General features: G+C 44.8%; 13 non-coding genes and 1 pseudogene across 13 annotated transcripts; all 14 read left to right on the top strand.

Moving 5' to 3' along the window:
- The first annotated feature begins 373 nt into the window (after positions 1-373).
- LOC121196266 lies at positions 374-537 on the top strand. Its single transcript, XR_005895736.1, has one exon. It is a non-coding gene; the product is annotated as a U1 spliceosomal RNA (small nuclear RNA).
- Positions 538-1,114: 577 nt separating this feature from the next.
- On the top strand, positions 1,115-1,305 carry LOC121196659. The gene has a single exon (XR_005896103.1). It is a non-coding gene; the product is annotated as a U2 spliceosomal RNA (small nuclear RNA).
- A 397-nt stretch (positions 1,306-1,702) lies between these two features.
- LOC121196115 lies at positions 1,703-1,817 on the top strand. The gene has a single exon (XR_005895594.1). It is a non-coding gene; the product is annotated as a U5 spliceosomal RNA (small nuclear RNA).
- Positions 1,818-2,978: 1,161 nt separating this feature from the next.
- On the top strand, positions 2,979-3,142 carry LOC121196267. Its single transcript, XR_005895737.1, has one exon. It is a non-coding gene; the product is annotated as a U1 spliceosomal RNA (small nuclear RNA).
- A 577-nt stretch (positions 3,143-3,719) lies between these two features.
- LOC121196596 lies at positions 3,720-3,910 on the top strand. Its single transcript, XR_005896043.1, has one exon. It is a non-coding gene; the product is annotated as a U2 spliceosomal RNA (small nuclear RNA).
- A 397-nt stretch (positions 3,911-4,307) lies between these two features.
- Positions 4,308-4,422, top strand: LOC121196117. Its single transcript, XR_005895596.1, has one exon. It is a non-coding gene; the product is annotated as a U5 spliceosomal RNA (small nuclear RNA).
- Positions 4,423-5,583: 1,161 nt separating this feature from the next.
- Positions 5,584-5,747, top strand: LOC121196268. Its single transcript, XR_005895738.1, has one exon. It is a non-coding gene; the product is annotated as a U1 spliceosomal RNA (small nuclear RNA).
- A 577-nt stretch (positions 5,748-6,324) lies between these two features.
- Positions 6,325-6,515, top strand: LOC121196684. The gene has a single exon (XR_005896126.1). It is a non-coding gene; the product is annotated as a U2 spliceosomal RNA (small nuclear RNA).
- Positions 6,516-6,905: 390 nt separating this feature from the next.
- Positions 6,906-7,020, top strand: LOC121196118. The gene has a single exon (XR_005895597.1). It is a non-coding gene; the product is annotated as a U5 spliceosomal RNA (small nuclear RNA).
- A 1,160-nt stretch (positions 7,021-8,180) lies between these two features.
- On the top strand, positions 8,181-8,344 carry LOC121196298. Its single transcript, XR_005895766.1, has one exon. It is a non-coding gene; the product is annotated as a U1 spliceosomal RNA (small nuclear RNA).
- A 577-nt stretch (positions 8,345-8,921) lies between these two features.
- LOC121196598 lies at positions 8,922-9,112 on the top strand. Its single transcript, XR_005896045.1, has one exon. It is a non-coding gene; the product is annotated as a U2 spliceosomal RNA (small nuclear RNA).
- A 394-nt stretch (positions 9,113-9,506) lies between these two features.
- LOC121196119 lies at positions 9,507-9,621 on the top strand. Its single transcript, XR_005895598.1, has one exon. It is a non-coding gene; the product is annotated as a U5 spliceosomal RNA (small nuclear RNA).
- Positions 9,622-10,779: 1,158 nt separating this feature from the next.
- Positions 10,780-10,943, top strand: LOC121196270. The gene has a single exon (XR_005895740.1). It is a non-coding gene; the product is annotated as a U1 spliceosomal RNA (small nuclear RNA).
- Positions 10,944-11,519: 576 nt separating this feature from the next.
- On the top strand, positions 11,520-11,696 carry LOC121196709 (annotated as a pseudogene).
- The last annotated feature ends 6,275 nt before the right edge of the window (positions 11,697-17,971 follow it).

The raw sequence follows: 17,971 nt of genomic DNA on the forward strand, positions 1-17,971 counted from the left end.
GCTCCAAGGTTTTCGCTGAGTCGATACATGTTAGTAGTTCATGTCAGTGTTTAGTTCATTTAGTCAAATGTTTTGAAAAGTGTCCCACGTGGGCCTTTGCTTTCTTTCCCAAGAGACAGCTTGACTAGTGGCATTTCACACAGTGTTCCTTTGTTTTTGGCAGAGCAGTGCATGATGGGTAGATCCAACAAAGCGCGTTTGCCGCACGCCGCAGCCTATTTGCAGCAGTGTTTGTGTCTTTTCAGCCATAAATGTAACAGACAAAGGGGAGCTGATGCTCAAGGCGCTGAAATGTGGGATTATGCATTGTAGGCACCGTCAGCCAGAGCGCTGTGCCTGGTGACCACCACCCGCTCTCTTCCAGCTGCAGCTCATACTTACCTGGCAGGGGAGATACCATGATCAACAAGGTGGTTCACCCAGGGCGAGGCTCAGCCATTGCACTCCGGCTGTGCTGACCCCTGCGAATTCCCCAAATGTGGGAATCTCGACTGCATAATTTCTGGTAGTGGGGGACTGCGTTCGCGCTCTCCCCTGTTGCGTGCGTGTAGAAGAAAACACAATGTGTCAGGAATGCCCATGTGCTAACCTGCTGAAGGCTCTCCATTTTGTGAAGTGGCTTTGTTGATTTGGAGTTACATGTCAGCTTTTGCAGTCTGTCCACAAAGCGGCAGTGTTGCTCTGCAGAAGCTCTCTGGCGTACGCTACAGAGTGGCGTGTTTAGTCATGACAATTCCCCGTGTTCCCATTGGAATTGGGGAAGCGGGCGTGGCCTTTCCATGACAAAATGAAGTGTGAGCTCTCCTGTCCGACTGTGCCGCTTGTTTGTGGAAGAAATGTGTGCTAGATGTTGTTCTAGTATGCTTTATTTCTAGGTTTTGGTGTGGAACAGCAATGAGTTGAAGCTATTTTTGGCCGGCTTTGCCGTATGGCTGAGCCTTTTGAGTTGGTGAAAGGTCAAACATCTTTGTATAGCGGCAGGGAAAAGTACACGGCAGACAGATGGGCGGAGTTGCTAAGTGGCGGCAATTGACAAGCTGGCTTACAAACGGGACACCGCGACAAGTGACGGTTGTACCAAGAGCTTGATTTGGACGTCAAACGCTTGGGCCTCATCGCTTCTCGGCCTTTTGGCTAAGATCAAGTGTAGTATCTGTTCTTATCAGTTTAATATCTGATATGTCCCCTATATGGGGATAACGTATTTAACCCATTTTTAGGAGAGGGAGCTGAAAAGGGAGCTTGCTCCGCTCACTCCACGCATCGACCTGGCATTGCAGTGCCGCCGGGAACGGTGCACCTTTCTCTTGCTTTGTAGAAAATCAAGCTCTGACACGCATGTTTAGTTAGGAGTCAAACTTTTACAGTGGCTGAAGGAAAATGCGGCTAAGTTTTGATCAAGTGAATTGTGCACAACCAGTCAGTTGATTTACTGATATCACCCAGGGAACCCCGCTCAACAACACAGTGCACTTCAGCTACGATGATTGGTCGCGGACTCCCTGAAGACGCCTGATCGTTTCCCAGACTTTGTAGTGTCCATGTAAAAGCCAGGCCTGGATTTTTCAGGCTGGAGATGCTGGGGGGGAGGCAATGGAGGGGAGGCTGGGATTTAGCACGCGGCAAGCCAAGGGAGGCGCACCGCGACGGTGGTAGCTGGGACGACTAGGGTCCTCAGCTGCTCTCTGAGACAGGCCTGTTCTGACTCTTGTTTCTCTTCATAACGCACAAGTCTTTCGCCTTTTACTAAAGACTTCCGTGGAGAGGAACACCAATGAGTTGAAGTTATTTTTGGCTGGCTCGGCCTTATGGCTGAGCCTTTTGAGTTGGTGAAAAATCAAACATCTTTATAGAGCGCCACAAGTGGGAGCTCCCCTGTCCGACTTTGCTCTTTCTTTGCGGAAGAAATGTGTCCTAGATGTTGTCATTTCGCTGGTATACTTTATTTTTAGGCTTTGGTGGGGATGCTGCCGTCTTCGAGACAAGAAAAGTGTACATGATGACAGTAAAAAAAGAAATAACGCTACTGAATGAACTTATTTCTTCAATATGACAGATGATGCTTGAAAAATATACAGTTGTAAGAAGCAAAGGAAACAAGAGAAGCTTTTACAAAAACAAGGTTCATGCAGCATTTTCACTTTGCACTCATCAAACACACATTCACAGATGACTACATGAATACATGACTTTATGTGTGTACAGGTCTAGTGTTTTTTTTTTTTTGTATTCTTTGACAGAGGCACAGGTACTGACATAGGTCTGAGATGCTAAGAGAGAGAGAGGTTAGGGCGAGGGAAAGCATTATGCCAGAGAGTGTCCTCACAAAGATATAAGTACCGGTATGTGTGAGCGTGTGTTTGTCCTTTGATGCCTTTGATGTATCAAGATTCTACAGTCTGATGTCAGAGGCTGCAGTAAGTGGACACACAGCCAGAGACAAGTTTAGAAGTCAAACAGGAGCAGAAACAGTTGGACTGGACAGGACTTGCTTATGATTTAGGAAGAAAGAAGCCCTCAGATATTTCTGCACAATTATTGACAAGGAAGGGAGGAGCTACTGCTGTTACAAGGACAAGAGGAAACCACAGGAAAGTCCAGATCAGCTCCAAGGTTTTCGCTGAGTCGATACATGTTAGTAGTTCATGTCAGTGTTTAGTTCATTTAGTCAAATGTTTTGAAAAGTGTCCCACGTGGGCCTTTGCTTTCTTTCCCAAGAGACAGCTTGACTAGTGGCATTTCACACAGTGTTCCTTTGTTTTTGGCAGAGCAGTGCATGATGGGTAGATCCAACAAAGCGCGTTTGCCGCACGCCGCAGCCTATTTGCAGCAGTGTTTGTGTCTTTTCAGCCATAAATGTAACAGACAAAGGGGAGCTGATGCTCAAGGCGCTGAAATGTGGGATTATGCATTGTAGGCACCGTCAGCCAGAGCGCTGTGCCTGGTGACCACCACCCGCTCTCTTCCAGCTGCAGCTCATACTTACCTGGCAGGGGAGATACCATGATCAACAAGGTGGTTCACCCAGGGCGAGGCTCAGCCATTGCACTCCGGCTGTGCTGACCCCTGCGAATTCCCCAAATGTGGGAATCTCGACTGCATAATTTCTGGTAGTGGGGGACTGCGTTCGCGCTCTCCCCTGTTGCGTGCGTGTAGAAGAAAACACAATGTGTCAGGAATGCCCATGTGCTAACCTGCTGAAGGCTCTCCATTTTGTGAAGTGGCTTTGTTGATTTGGAGTTACATGTCAGCTTTTGCAGTCTGTCCACAAAGCGGCAGTGTTGCTCTGCAGAAGCTCTCTGGCGTACGCTACAGAGTGGCGTGTTTAGTCATGACAATTCCCCGTGTTCCCATTGGAATTGGGGAAGCGGGCGTGGCCTTTCCATGACAAAATGAAGTGTGAGCTCTCCTGTCCGACTGTGCCGCTTGTTTGTGGAAGAAATGTGTGCTAGATGTTGTTCTAGTATGCTTTATTTCTAGGTTTTGGTGTGGAACAGCAATGAGTTGAAGCTATTTTTGGCCGGCTTTGCCGTATGGCTGAGCCTTTTGAGTTGGTGAAAGGTCAAACATCTTTGTATAGCGGCAGGGAAAAGTACACGGCAGACAGATGGGCGGAGTTGCTAAGTGGCGGCAATTGACAAGCTGGCTTACAAACGGGACACCGCGACAAGTGACGGTTGTACCAAGAGCTTGATTTGGACGTCAAACGCTTGGGCCTCATCGCTTCTCGGCCTTTTGGCTAAGATCAAGTGTAGTATCTGTTCTTATCAGTTTAATATCTGATATGTCCCCTATATGGGGATAACGTATTAAACCCATTTTTAGGAGAGGGAGCTGAAAAGGGAGCTTGCTCCGCTCACTCCACGCATCGACCTGGCATTGCAGTGCCGCCGGGAACGGTGCACCTTTCTCTTGCTTTGTAGAAAATCAAGCTCTGACACGCATGTTTAGTTAGGAGTCAAACTTTTACAGTGGCTGAAGGAAAATGCGGCTAAGTTTTGATCAAGTGAATTGTGCACAACCAGTCAGTTGATTTACTGATATCACCCAGGGAACCCCGCTCAACAACACAGTGCACTTCAGCTACGATGATTGGTCGCGGACTCCCTGAAGACGCCTGATCGTTTCCCAGACTTTGTAGTGTCCATGTAAAAGCCAGGCCTGGATTTTTCAGGCTGGAGATGCTGGGGGGGAGGCAATGGAGGGGAGGCTGGGATTTAGCACGCGGCAAGCCAAGGGAGGCGCACCGCGACGGTGGTAGCTGGGACGACTAGGGTCCTCAGCTGCTCTCTGAGACAGGCCTGTTCTGACTCTTGTTTCTCTTCATAACGCACAAGTCTTTCGCCTTTTACTAAAGACTTCCGTGGAGAGGAACACCAATGAGTTGAAGTTATTTTTGGCTGGCTCGGCCTTATGGCTGAGCCTTTTGAGTTGGTGAAAAGTCAAACATCTTTATAGAGCGCCACAAGTGGGAGCTCCCCTGTCCGACTTTGCTCTTTCTTTGCGGAAGAAATGTGTGCTAGATGTTGTCATTTCGCTGGTATACTTTATTTTTAGGCTTTGGTGGGGATGCTGCCGTCTTCGAGACAAGAAAAGTGTACATGATGACAGTAAAAAAAGAAATAACGCTACTGAATGAACTTATTTCTTCAATATGACAGATGATGCTTGAAAAATATACAGTTGTAAGAAGCAAAGGAAACAAGAGAAGCTTTTACAAAAACAAGGTTCATGCAGCATTTTCACTTTGCACTCATCAAACACACATTCACAGATGACTACATGAATACATGACTTTATGTGTGTACAGGTCTAGTGTTTTTTTTTTTTTGTATTCTTTGACAGAGGCACAGGTACTGACATAGGTCTGAGATGCTAAGAGAGAGAGAGGTTAGGGCGAGGGAAAGCATTATGCCAGAGAGTGTCCTCACAAAGATATAAGTACCGGTATGTGTGAGCGTGTGTTTGTCCTTTGATGCCTTTGATGTATCAAGATTCTACAGTCTGATGTCAGAGGCTGCAGTAAGTGGACACACAGCCAGAGACAAGTTTAGAAGTCAAACAGGAGCAGAAACAGTTGGACTGGACAGGACTTGCTTATGATTTAGGAAGAAAGAAGCCCTCAGATATTTCTGCACAATTATTGACAAGGAAGGGAGGAGCTACTGCTGTTACAAGGACAAGAGGAAACCACAGGAAAGTCCAGATCAGCTCCAAGGTTTTCGCTGAGTCAATACATGTTAGTAGTTCATGTCAGTGTTTAGTTCATTTAGTCAAATGTTTTGAAAAGTGTCCCACGTGGGCCTTTGCTTTCTTTCCCAAGAGACAGCTTGACTAGTGGCATTTCACACAGTGTTCCTTTGTTTTTGGCAGAGCAGTGCATGATGGGTAGATCCAACAAAGCGCGTTTGCCGCACGCCGCAGCCTATTTGCAGCAGTGTTTGTGTCTTTTCAGCCATAAATGTAACAGACAAAGGGGAGCTGATGCTCAAGGCGCTGAAATGTGGGATTATGCATTGTAGGCACCGTCAGCCAGAGCGCTGTGCCTGGTGACCACCACCCGCTCTCTTCCAGCTGCAGCTCATACTTACCTGGCAGGGGAGATACCATGATCAACAAGGTGGTTCACCCAGGGCGAGGCTCAGCCATTGCACTCCGGCTGTGCTGACCCCTGCGAATTCCCCAAATGTGGGAATCTCGACTGCATAATTTCTGGTAGTGGGGGACTGCGTTCGCGCTCTCCCCTGTTGCGTGCGTGTAGAAGAAAACACAATGTGTCAGGAATGCCCATGTGCTAACCTGCTGAAGGCTCTCCATTTTGTGAAGTGGCTTTGTTGATTTGGAGTTACATGTCAGCTTTTACAGTCTGTCCACAAAGCGGCAGTGTTGCTCTGCAGAAGCTCTCTGGCGTACGCTACAGAGTGGCGTGTTTAGTCATGACAATTCCCCGTGTTCCCATTGGAATTGGGGAAGCGGGCGTGGCCTTTCCATGACAAAATGAAGTGTGAGCTCTCCTGTCCGACTGTGCTGCTTGTTTGTGGAAGAAATGTGTGCTAGATGTTGTTCTAGTATGCTTTATTTCTAGGTTTTGGTGTGGAACAGCAATGAGTTGAAGCTATTTTTGGCCGGCTTTGCCGTATGACTGAGCCTTTTGAGTTGGTGAAAGGTCAAACATCTTTGTATAGCGGCAGGGAAAAGTACACGGCAGACAGATGGGCGGAGTTGCTAAGTGGCGGCAATTGACAAGCTGGCTTACAAACGGGACACCGCGACAAGTGACGGTTGTACCAAGAGCTTGATTTGGACGTCAAACGCTTGGGCCTCATCGCTTCTCGGCCTTTTGGCTAAGATCAAGTGTAGTATCTGTTCTTATCAGTTTAATATCTGATATGTCCCCTATATGGGGATAACGTATTAAACCCATTTTTAGGAGAGGGAGCTGAAAAGGGAGTTTGCTCCGCTCACTCCACGCATCGACCTGGCATTGCAGTGCCGCCGGGAATGGTGCACCTTTCTCTTGCTTTGTAGAAAATCAAGCTCTGACACGCATGTTTAATTAGGAGTCAAACTTTTACAGTGGCTGAAGGAAAATGCGGCTAAGTTTTGATCAAGTGAATTGTGCACAACCAGTCAGTTGATTTACTGATATCACCCAGGGAACCCCGCTCAACAACACAGTGCACTTCAGCTACGATGATTGGTCGCGGACTCCCTGAAGACGCCTGATCGTTTCCCAGACTTTGTAGTCTCCATGTAAAAGCCAGGCCTGGATTTTTCAGGCTGGAGGTGGTGGGGGGTGGAGGGGAGGCTGGGATTTAGCACGCGGCAAGCCAAGGGAGGCGCACCGCGACGGTGGTAGCTGGGACGACTAGGGTCTGCAGCTGCTCTCTGAGACAGGCCTGTTCTGACTCTTGTTTCTCTTCATAACGCACAAGTCTTTCGCCTTTTACTAAAGACTTCCGTGGAGAGGAACACCAATGAGTTGAAGTTATTTTTGGCTGGCTCGGCCTTATGGCTGAGCCTTTTGAGTTGGTGAAAAGTCAAACATCTTTATAGAGCGCCACAAGTGGGAGCTCCCCTGTCCGACTTTGCTCTTTCTTTGCGGAAGAAATGTGTGCTAGATGTTGTCATTTCGCTGGTATACTTTATTTTTAGGCTTTGGTGGGGATGCTGCCGTCTTTGAGACAAGAAAAGTGGACATGATGACAGTAAAAAAAGAAATAACGCCACTGAATGAACTTATTTCTTCAATATGACAGATGATGCTTGAAAAATATACAGTTGTAAGAAGCAAAGGAAACAAGAGAAGCTTTTACAAAAACAAGGTTCATGCAGCATTTTCACTTTGCACTCATCAAACACACATTCACAGATGACTACATGAATACATGACTTTATGTGTGTACAGGTCTAGTGTTTGTTTTTTTTGTATTCTTTGACAGAGGCACTGGTACTGACATAGGTCTGAGACGCTAAGAGAGAGAGAGGTTAGGGCGAGGGAAAGCATTATGCCAGAGAGTGTCCTCACAAAGATATAAGTACCGGTATGTGTGAGCGTGTGTTTGTCCTTTGATGCCTTTGATGTATCAAGATTCTACAGTCTGATGTCAGAGGCTGCAGTAAGTGGACACACAGCCAGAGACAAGTTCAGAAGTCAAACAGGAGCAGAAACAGTTGGACTGGACAGGACTTGCTTATGATTTAGGAAGAAAGAAGCCCTCAGATATTTCTGCACAATTATTGACAAGGAAGGGAGGAGCTACTGCTGTTACAAGGACAAGAGGAAACCACAGGAAAGTCCAGGTCAGCTCCAAGGTTTTCGCTGAGTCAATACATGTTAGTAGTTCATGTCAGTGTTTAGTTCATTTAGTCAAATGTTTTGAAAAGTGTCCCACGTGGGCCTTTGCTTTCTTTCCCAAGAGACAGCTTGACTAGTGGCATTTCACACAGTGTTCCTTTGTTTTTGGCAGAGCAGTGCATGATGGGTAGATCCAACAAAGCGCGTTTGCCGCACGCCGCAACCTATTTGCAGCAGTGTTTGTGTCTTTTCAGCCATAAATGTAACAGACAAAGGGGAGCTGATGCTCAAGGCGCTGAAATGTGGGATTATGCATTGTAGGCACCGTCAGCCAGAGCGCTGTGCCTGGTGACCACCACCCGCTCTCTTCCAGCTGCAGCTCATACTTACCTGGCAGGGGAGATACCATGATCAACAAAGTGGTTCACCCAGGGCGAGGCTCAGCCATTGCACTCCGGCTGTGCTGACCCCTGCGAATTCCCCAAATGTGGGAATCTCGACTGCATAATTTCTGGTAGTGGGGGACTGCGTTCGCGCTCTCCCCTGTTGCGTGCGTGTAGAAGAAAACACAATGTGTCAGGAATGCCCATGCGCTAACCTGTTGAAGACTCTCCGTTTTGTGAAGTGGCTTTGTTGATTTGGAGTTACATGTCAGCTTTTGCAGTCTGTCCACAAACCGGCAGTGTTGCTCTGCAGAAGCTCTCTGGCGTGCGCTACAGAGTGGCGTGTTTAGTCATGACAATTCCCCGTGTTCCCATTGGAATTGGGGAAGTGGGCGTGGCCTTTCCATGACAAAATGAAGTGTGAGCTCTCCTGTTCGACTGTGCTGCTTGTTTGTGGAAGAAATGTGTGCTAGATGTTGTTCTAGTATGCTTTATTTCTAGGCTTTGGTGTGGAACAGCAATGAGTTGAAGCTATTTTTGGCCGGCTTTGCCGTATGGCTGAGCCTTTTGAGTTGGTGAAAGGTCAAACATCTTTGTATAGCGGCAGGGAAAAGTACACGGCAGACAGATGGGCGGAGTTGCTAAGTGGCGGCAATTGATAAGCTGGCTTACAAACGGGACACCGCGACAAGTGACGGTTGTACCAAGAGCTTGATTTGGACGTCAAACGCTTGGGCCTCATCGCTTCTCGGCCTTTTGGCTAAGATCAAGTGTAGTATCTGTTCTTATCAGTTTAATATCTGATATGTCCCCTATATGGGGATAACGTATTAAACCCATTTTTAGGAGAGGGAGCTGAAAAGGGAGCTTGCTCCGCTCACTCCACGCATCGACCTGGCATTGCAGTGCCGCCGGGAACGGTGCACCTTTCTCTTGCTTTGTAGAAAATCAAGCTCTGACACGCATGTTTAGTTAGGAGTCAAACTTTTACAGTGGCTGAAGGAAAATGCGGCTAAGTTTTTATCAAGTGAATTGTGCACAACCAGTCAGTTGATTTACTGATATCACCCAGGGAACCCCGCTCAACAACACAGTGCACTTCAGCTACGATGATTGGTCGCGGACTCCCTGAAGACGCCTGATCGTTTCCCAGACTTTGTAGTGTCCATGTAAAAGCCAGGCCTGGATTTTTCAGGCTGGAGATGCTGGGGGGGCAATGGAGGGGAGGCTCGGATTTAGCACGCGGCAAGCCAAGGGAGGCGCACCGCGGCGGTGGTAGCTGGGACGACTAGGGTCCTCAGCTGCTCTCTGAGACAGGCCTGTTCTGACTCTTGTTTCTCTTCATAACGCACAAGTCTTTCGCCTTTTACTAAAGACTTCCGTGGAGAGGAACACCAATGAGTTGAAGTTATTTTTGGCTGGCTCGGCCTTATGGCTGAGCCTTTTGAGTTGGTGAAAAGTCAAACATCTTTATAGAGCGCCACAAGTGGGAGCTCCCCTGTCCGACTTTGCTCTTTCTTTGCGGAAGAAATGTGTGCTAGATGTTGTCATTTCGCTGGTATACTTTATTTTTAGGCTTTGGTGGGGATGCTGCCGTCTTCGAGACAAGAAAAGTGTACATGATGACAGTAAAAAAAGAAATAACGCTACTGAATGAACTTATTTCTTCAATATGACAGATGATGCTTGAAAAATATACAGTTGTAAGAAGCAAAGGAAACAAGAGAAGCTTTTACAAAAACAAGGTTCATGCAGCATTCTCACTTTGCACTCATCAAACACACATTCACAGATGACTACATGAATACATGACTTTATGTGTGTACAGGTCTAGTGTTTTTTTTTTGTATTCTTTGACAGAGGCACAGGTACTGACATAGGTCTGAGATGCTAAGAGAGAGAGAGGTTAGGGCGAGGGAAAGCATTATGCCAGAGAGTGTCCTCACAAAGATATAAGTACCGGTATGTGTGAGCGTGTGTTTGTCCTTTGATGCCTTTGATGTATCAAGATTCTACAGTCTGATGTCAGAGGCTGCAGTAAGTGGACACACAGCCAGAGACAAGTTCAGAAGTCAAACAGGAGCAGAAACAGTTGGACTGGACAGGACTTGCTTATGATTTAGGAAGAAAGAAGCCCTCAGATATTTCTGCACAATTATTGACAAGGAAGGGAGGAGCTACTGCTGTTACAAGGACAAGAGGAAACCACAGGAAAGTCCAGATCAGCTCCAAGGTTTTCGCTGAGTCAATACATGTTAGTAGTTCATGTCAGTGTTTAGTTCATTTAGTCAAATGTTTTGAAAAGTGTCCCACGTGGGCCTTTGCTTTCTTTCCCAAGAGACAGCTTGACTAGTGGCATTTCACACAGTGTTCCTTTGTTTTTGGCAGAGCAGTGCATGATGGGTAGATCCAACAAAGCGCGTTTGCCGCACGCCGCATCCTATTTGCAGCAGTGTTTGTGTCTTTTCAGCCATAAATGTAACAGACAAAGGGGAGCTGATGCTCAAGGCGCTGAAATGTGGGATTATGCATTGTAGGCACCGTCAGCCAGAGCGCTGTGCCTGGTGACCACCACCCGCTCTCTTCCAACTGCAGCTCATACTTACCTGGCAGGGGAGATACCATGATCAACAAGGTGGTTCACCCAGGGCGAGGCTCAGCCATTGCACTCCGGCTGTGCTGACCCCTGCGAATTCCCCAAATGTGGGAATCTCGACTGCATAATTTCTGGTAGTGGGGGACTGCGTTCGCGCTCTCCCCTGTTGCGTGCGTGTAGAAGAAAACACAATGTGTCAGGAATGCCCATGCGCTAACCTGTTGAAGGCTCTCCATTTTGTGAAGTGGCTTTGTTGATTTGGAGTTACATGTCAGCTTTTGCAGTCTGTCCACAAAGCGGCAGTGTTGCTCTGCAGAAGCTCTCTGGCGTACGCTACAGAGTGGCGTGTTTAGTCATGACAATTCCCCGTGTTCCCATTGGAATTGGGGAAGTGGGCGTGGCCTTTCCATGACAAAATGAAGTGTGAGCTCTCCTGTCCGACTGTGCTGCTTGTTTGTGGAAGAAATGTGTGCTAGATGTTGTTCTAGTATGCTTTATTTCTAGGCTTTGGTGTGGAACAGCAATGAGTTGAAGCTATTTTTGGCCGGTTTGCCGTATGGCTGAGCCTTTTGAGTTGGTGAAAGGTCAAACATCTTTGTATAGCGGCAGGGAAAAGTACACGGCAGACAGATGGGCGGAGTTGCTAAGTGGCGGCAATTGATAAGCTGGCTTACAAACGGGACACCGCGACAAGTGACGGTTGTACCAAGAGCTTGATTTGGACGTCAAAACCTTGGGCCTCATCGCTTCTCGGCCTTTTGGCTAAAATCAAGTGTAGTATCTGTTCTTATCAGTTTAATATCTGATATGTCCCCTATATGGGGATAACGTATAGACCCTTTTACAGCCCACGTGATCAAATAGTTGCGCGCGCATTTTGGCAACGGAAGCGGTGTTGTTCACCAGTCGCTCTGACAACGCAGCCAGTTGTTTCCCAGCATCAAAATGTCTGGTTGTTGCGTTTACGGTTGCATTAATCGATACTCCACAGGTGGGCTGAAGTTTTATAGGATTCCGACAGGATCACGGCCGTTTCAGAAGAACCGGCGGCGCCTGTGGCTGCAGGCGATTAAACGGGCTGATTGGAATGAGGAAATAATCAAAAATGCTCGTGTCTGCAGCGCCCACTTTATATCAGGTAAGTTTATCTACCTACTCTTGTAGTAGTAGTCTGTCCATCAATGCTACCTAAATTTGATCGCATGCAGTTAGAGTTTCATATGCTGGTGTTAAATTTCGCTAGTAAACAAACGCGTGTGTTTGCGGATGAGGCGTCATTGGACTCTTGTAATCCTGTTTTACATTAGTGATTGTCTTTACGATGTACCATATCAAATCGGCTAAAGTTTGATGAACACTGTCAGATATGAATGAAAATAAAAATTTGGCTAGTAAACAAACGTGTGTACGTGTGTTTGTATGTGATTTGCAGGTGAGGCATCATTGGACTCCAGCAGTCCTGATTTTGTGCCTTCTGTGTTTGTGTACACAAAACAAAGTCAGAACCCAGGAGCAAAGATGGACAGGTAAGAATAATTAGAGTTTTCTCCCTCTGTTTGTTTTGCTCTCTTGCATAAGCTTTTGGTGCCTTTAGCTGATGTTTTTAGATAGATTGGTCTAACTGTACATTTCTGCTATTTTTACCGTAGGTACCATAGGAAAAGGAGAAGAGATGACAGACCTAACATTGCAGCAAATCAGCATGTTCCTTCTGAAACTCCTCAACAAGAATGCAGAATGGATCATTGTGATGGTAATATATTTCATCTTACAATTAACTGATGATGGTTGTCAGGGTTTCCACCATTGGATTTTGTTTCTCCCACGCCTCACCTCCTCCTGTATTATACCCCACTTACTCCACCTCTACTTTTCCTGTTCTCCTACTGCCCTTGTAATCATACAACAATGTAGGCCTACCTATTTTAAACAACTTAAAAGTTATTGGAATTGGGTAACATATAATAGAAACTAGAAGAGTCAGTGCTCTGTGCTCCAATTGCATGTCCATGTGTATGTGTACATGCATTCGTCACAGCACATGCTAATTTTTCACTTCTGTATTAAAGCTGAAGAGGACATCTCAGTTCCAAAGAGGGAGTATGATGACCTCAACCACAGACACAGTCAACTTCAGGAGGACTATGCCCACCTGCATCAGAAGTTTGACACACTACAGGCAGAAAACGCAAAGCTGAAAGAAGAGCTGCAAAAATCCACGTTTTCCTACACCACTGTTAAGTGCAACATTGGACAATTGATTTTTCTCACAGGACTGACCTCGGTGCTCTTTGAATGGCTGCTTACAAAAATAGCGGGCAGCATAGAAAGAATTAGCCAAAAACTTTCACTGGAAGACCACCTATTGCTTATATTGATGAAATTAAGGTTGGGCCTATGTAATACTGACTTGGCATATCGATTTAAGGTATCCAAAACTACAATTTCAAATATTTTGCGGAGCTGGGTCCCTCTTATGGCTTTGGTCCTCAAGCCACTCATTAAATGGCCAAGTAAGGATGCAATACTTAAAAATATGCCAAAAACATTCAAACAAAACTTTAAAAAATGCCGGTGCATAATAGATTGCACAGAAATTTTCATAGCTAGACCCAGTAATCTGACTGCCAGGGCCCAGACATGGTCAAATTATAAACACAACAACACCATTAAATATTTAATTGGCATCACTCCAGCTGGAGCAATTTCATTTCTGTCTCCTGGGTGGGGTGGACGGGTCTCAGACAAGCAGATCACTAAAGAGTGCGGTTTCTTAGAACTTTTGGAACCTAGGGATGAGGTTTTAGCAGACAGAGGGTTTCTCATCAGAGACGAGCTTGCAGCTTGTGGTGCAACCCTCCGCATCCCTCATTTCACAAAAGGAAAAAAACAGCTTTCTGCGCAGGAAGTAGACACCTCCAGGCAACTGTCTCGCGTGAGAATTCATGTGGAGCGAGTTATTGGTCGGTGGAAAAACTTTAAGATTTTGCAAACAGTTATTCCATTGTCGCAAGTTAACATGCTAGACGATATGGTGACTGTATGTGGTGCACTCACAAACCTCTGTAAAAGTGTTGTTTCCAAATGAGTAACACATGACCATGTACTATATGTATTAGTTATTAGTTATTATTAGTATGTTGATGAATGTTCTCAGTCATCCAGCTCATAATTCATTCTGAATGTTGATGCAAGGCAACTGGACTTGTAGAGTTTTTTTTTTTTTTTTTTTTTTTTTTTTAAAAACCTCTTCAACCTTCAGAATACTAGTTATAAAGTGATCTACATTTGTAAAACATGTATTTACTGTAATTAAAACTAAATTACCCACCTTCATTTGTAACAATTTTATTCACAGTTTCTTTCAACTGTTTGAGAAATGTATACAAGCAACATAGTTGCATAGTATGACTTAAAGTTAATAACATTAAAAGTGGGAGTATGTACAAAATATTAGAATCAAACTGGTTTTGTATGTTGTTAACAGTAAATGATCATTTTACGTTGTAAATTATCTCTATTTAATGGATACATAGCATTACAGTATAAAACTAATGTTTAGTTGCACTGAAGTGCATCATCACACAGCAGTCAATAACACATAACAAGTAAGGAAAAGGCTGTGGATTAATTAATTGTTTCAAATGTACATAAATGTAGGTCTGGGTGTTATGAACCAGATTTATATCACAATACAATACATTTCCCAGTCCTAAATGAAGGCATTCAAACCTCAACTTTCACACATTCCCTACATAACCATGTTGCTGGCTTCCTTTTTATAAGTGCACAGCTGTAGTGAAAATGGTTGCTGCATTTGACACAGATTATCATTTTTCCAAAATCAGGCCTTTCACAGTATTTGCAGGCTCTCTGTGATACCAGCTCAGGGTCATGACTTCTTGTCAATAGTTCAGGCAGCACACTTGAGATAAAGAAGTCTTGTGCTTTTGGCAAAGCTTCCTTTAGAAACTCTTCATTTTTTAGGATACGCTGCACAAAGAACTCCTCCTTAGACCACAACACAAAGTCACAATACTTAACATCACACATAAACATGTGAAGTTGAGTTTGATAGTAGTATGTGTGTGAATGTTTCAATGTCAATGACTTGTCCAGACAAAACTGCTTGTCTTCTGTACATCCTTGAAAGCTATCACGATATTTGTAGGGACACTTTATCTCTACCACCCCTTTGCCACAGCAAGTACATCTTGCTATCCCATCTGGGGACGATCCAAGGTGTGGCTCAGAAGGTTGCACTACTAAGCCACATGATCTGATGCTGAAATCTGGATGGTTCTGTGACATAAATGCAGTGTATGCTTGTCTTGCCGTTTCTTCCATGTTTTTACCCCAGAGAACAGATGGGACATTCAAGTCTGTGCTGTTATACTGCATAATATCATTTAAGCATGTTTTGCTGATCTTGTCAGTTGTGGTCGCATGGTGAAATTTAGTGCTTGTGATCCGGCCAGCCCTGTAAGTGTACCAATCCTTTGACTTTGACTGTTGCCGTGTCACAAATTCCAATTTCTCACATTGATGAGGTTGAAGTGTACTTTTAAGTCTTTGAAACGTATCCTCACATTTCACCTGCATTTCCTGTGGTGAGAGTTCCCTGTGTGTTACATTAAATAAAGCAGTCAAGGGTTCAGGTAAGTCAAGATGCTCCTCTGAATCAGTGTCAGATGATGCAGTGTCTGTGTCACTATTTTCTAGGCTTGTCAGCACTGCAGCCCCTGGGTCCACAACCTGAAGTTCTCGGATGTCATCATCTGTCAACACTGATAATACAGGAACAAAAGCACACAATTACTGTGCTGCATAATATTCACATTTTAAGAATACTGACTGAATTATTCTTAAATGAGTTAAACAGAGCTTTAAACCCAAGGATGTACAATAGATAAAAAACACAAACCTGAAGACAAATGCAAACATATATACTGACAATATTTAAACTGTCTGTAGGCCTTTTCATCTCTGCATCACCAAGTAACACCTTGGAAAGAAATCTCTGAGAAGCTCTGTGCACAAGCCCTGTGATGTACTTCTGTTTTACCTTAAACTCTTTACACTTATCTCATGACTTTGTTGTCTCAGCTGAGGAAGACATGCTAATTCAAATAATTTACAGAGACAGTGACATGTTAAATGTTATCAAAGAAAAGGTAGACTGGTTCTATTTCCGTGTATACATGCAGAAATGTATGCAATGTACATGAATCCAGTCACCAGGAAGAATGTAATGAAATGTAATGTATGATGTAAATGTTTAATTTGAACGTAAATTGAAATTAACTATACATTTATGATGCAACACTGACTGTAGTGACTTGATTTTACCAAAACCTATAAGCCACCAAGTGGCTACTATGCCCGTACTGAATGACAAAGAGACTCAGCAGACATCCAGTGCATTTATTCACAATCTTCTGGTTCATTACCCATTGCTTATCTATACAGTAGAATTGTATCAAAAAGTGTATTGTTGATGAAGGTTCTCAGTCATCCAGGTCATATTCATTTAGAAGGTTGAAGCAAGGCAACTCTTGAAGACGTTTCACTGCTCATCCAAGCAGCTTCATCAGTTCTGTTATTCTCATTCAGTTTATTTTCTTTGAATCTTCGGATTATCCTCTTCTCAACATGCACTCTTAAACGAGCAATGGACTGCATCTTCAGAACATCCACCTCTGACATTTCTGTCCTCTTGGAGAGAAAGGCAGGACGATGAACAGTCCCAGGTACAAGGTCATCCACCAAGAAGCCCTTGTCAACCACGATGGCCGTGTCTGGTGCTAAGAGTGATGTATTCCCACCATGGCTTTGAAGGTGCAGTGGGACTTGCAGAGGGAAAAGACCTCACTCTGAAGGAGCAGAGATGAAGGAGTCTGACAGCGTAGCTCTGTGCAGTCAAGGACCACATGTGTGTCACTGTAGCTGCCATGAAAGTCCTCTGGAAGACTGGCCTTCACAGCTGCAGGAGACATCCTGGTACATACCGAGCCCAGTATGCTGTAGAGAAAGTTGGCCCAGGTCACAATAATTTTGCTGTTGCTCGACGGATGTTGAATCTATGGCCCAGCTTCCTCTGAGTACAGCCAGTAGACAGAGGAAGAGGAAAAGTTCATCTATTGGCAACAGTTTCTGTGGGGAAATGTTAAAGTAAAATTAGATCATAAGCATCATAAACACAATCATTCATAGATGTGTGCATTTGTGCATGAGCCTGCTACTTACAGTTGTTGTGCTCATCATTGTCTTAGCTCTAGTGCTTTTGACCATAACCATTTTCACTGTAGCAGAACTGATCAAGTCCCAAAATACCATCAGATGCTCATATGAGAAGAATCTATAATACGATATGATACAGTATTGTAGTTGAAGTAGCTTCTCATATCGCTCCTGGTCAACACACACTGTGGGACTTGCTCCACAGTCGTGGTCGCAACTTGTATAAATCTCTGACATAATATTTTGTTTTCTTACGGTTACAGCTGTCATTTGTTCACTTTGAGTAATATTTACCGCCGATGTGGCAGGAAGTAAACCGGAAACTAATCTGCGAGTCACTGGGTAAAATGGAAGTACATCACAGGGCTATTAAATACTATATGGCAATAGAAAGCTTATCTAGGCTCTGTCAACTATTACATGCCTCTGGGTGTGATACTATTCTTCCTGGCAGATGCTGAAGCTGTTGGAAGCTGCCTGCCTAGCCTCTTTGGTTTGTGGAAGCTGATTTCCTTCAGTGGAGCTGGTCTGACTTCTTTCCTGCTCATGTCTTTCCACATGCACATGCCAGAGGTAACTGCTGCACTCTCACTCCTCCCCATCCTACCATAGAGCTCAACTTTGAATAAGATTGAAGCTGCATGACTGCAGCATGACCCAAGCCTGAAAATTCACAAGAACATACATACTGGTTGATTTTGAATTGTTTGAATTGAACTGTTGAATTTTGAACCTGTTGCCACTGTGTATTTCATTAAAATATTGTTTCAAACCCTGGTTATGAGAATGTCTCAGAGGCAAGGCATACGACTTTTTGATATGGAAAGGAGAGTATAGCCTAGCTTAAATCTGAAAGGACAGTAACACAGAAGCATAATTTGCCTTTGCATGTCAGCTACGTATAGAGCTCTGAAGTATGTTAGCTACAAGCCCACAACACCAAAATAAGCTACT

Source organism: Toxotes jaculatrix, chromosome 16, assembly GCF_017976425.1.
Source record: "Toxotes jaculatrix isolate fToxJac2 chromosome 16, fToxJac2.pri, whole genome shotgun sequence".
NCBI lineage: Eukaryota > Metazoa > Chordata > Actinopteri > Toxotidae > Toxotes > Toxotes jaculatrix.